The sequence below is a fragment of the Buteo buteo genome, chromosome 6, assembly GCF_964188355.1.
Source record: "Buteo buteo chromosome 6, bButBut1.hap1.1, whole genome shotgun sequence".
Lineage (NCBI taxonomy): Eukaryota > Metazoa > Chordata > Aves > Accipitriformes > Accipitridae > Buteo > Buteo buteo.
The window spans coordinates 41,541,984-41,543,880 of record NC_134176.1 but is presented as its reverse complement, the minus strand read 5'-3'; positions in this window follow the sequence as shown (position 1 = coordinate 41,543,880).

The window sequence follows — 1,897 nt, the reverse complement described above, 5'->3', positions numbered from 1 at the left end:
TTCCCCGCCCTTCCCGGCAGCCCCCGCGCCCGGCCCGCCGCCGCTTCCGCGCCCAGGCACCGCCCCGTTCCCGCCCTCGCCTCGTCCCTCAGGCGGGCCGGGGGCGGGCAGCGCCGTGAGAGGCGCCTCCCCGGCGGGGGCCCTGTCAGGGAGCGGGACGGCTCTGCCGGGACCGGGGCACCCGCGTCCCAGCGCAGTCCCCACAAGCAGCCCGCCCAGGCTCCTGGGGGCTCGGGCACGAACGGCAAACGCGGGTCGGCGCGGCCAGCACCAGCGGCCGTGGCGGGCGCGCTCCCTGTCCCTGAGGGGACGCGCCTCGCCCTGAGGTGACCCTTGCGCACCTTCCTACATCTCCGAAAAGGAAAAAGGAAATAAGACTGCAAGACACTCATTTTGTCTTCCCACAACGTTAGTATCAGAGGCATCTGGTTGCCCTTTGCTAACGTAAACCACAGCAGGTAGGGAAGTCGCCCTGTACGCAAAGACGAAAATTGACCTGTGTTTACCTAAGGAAACCAGATGAGAACAGCAAAACATCTCTCACACGTAAATGTTTCTTTTACTTCAGTAAAATAAATTTTACTTTAATGAACTTGGCCAGTGAACTTAACTCTCCAGGAGGAAATCTTTACTTGTTACCTTGTCCCTTCCAGAATAGGCTACGGTTGCATTTACTTTGGCTGTGAAGAGGTACAACATTCACCACCACTGACCTAGGAGCTAAACTAACCAAACTGAACTAAAAAAGCACGTGGTGTTAAGTTCTCTGAGCACCTTCACCAAAAGAGATGGCTGGTTTAGAAAACGGGGACCGAGGACGCTCTGTGCTGGGAGAGCGAGGCACAGGAATGGCAGAACAAGCACAATACTCTCACCTCCAACTTCTTTCCCGCTCAGGAATGAAACCTTGCTAAAGCATGAAATCATGCCAAGTCGCATCCCCTTCGCAGATACCAAAACTGCAAATTGCCAAAAGAGTTATGGCTCAGGCATGTATCTGGTCTCGACCTAGGATTCCTACAAACAGAAGAGGGTCAGGACCAATTTAGTGAAAGGAAATGTTAAGTTTCAGTAACACCGGGTAATAAGGACTTCACATGCAAATAGCTGTAATCCATTTTTACCAGAATGCAAATTATGTGTGAGGCATTAGCCTCATCAAGTTTTAAAAAGTCGCATACTCTTCCTTTAGCATACAACATAAAATGCTACATTAAGTGAACAGGAGGATAAAAAAAAGCCCACAAACCCCTACATCTACAGAATAAGACAAACATACCCATCCCTACCCCTGGTCTTATGATCCTGACTCACTCAGTGCCTATCAAGCCTGTTGCATTTCTTTACCATGCCATGTGATCTCTTTACTCAGTCCCTCCTTCAGAGTTCCTAGCAGGAACATCTTGCCACCCTAATGAAAAGCTGATCAACATCATCTTCTTCACTATTCCTTTGTTTTCAGCTTTCTGCATGGCGTGCACATGCTACAACAATTCCATCGGTAATATCACAGCTACCTCTCACAAATAAACAAATCCACACACACAGAACTAATGAGGCACAAGAACTCTAAAAAAACCTCCCTCTGAATTCCTGGCAGACATAATTTTTTCTGCAAGTAGAGCATTATCTCAATTCGAAACAGCTTGTTGAAGATATTTGAAGTCAACAGCCAAATTTCCTGACAAGTTGTGGAGCCCACATATCTTAAGGAACAAAACGAGGAATCAGAAGCAAAGACCTCCTTAGCAGAACAAACACATCTGACCAAACGTGGTGTCAGGGGAGAAGCCACGTTGCTGCAACTCCCTTGCACACATACCCTTCACTCCTCACCTACATCTCATCTACTGCTTTTAGTCACCTCCTCCGCAATCCTAATTGCGGCAGTAGCTGT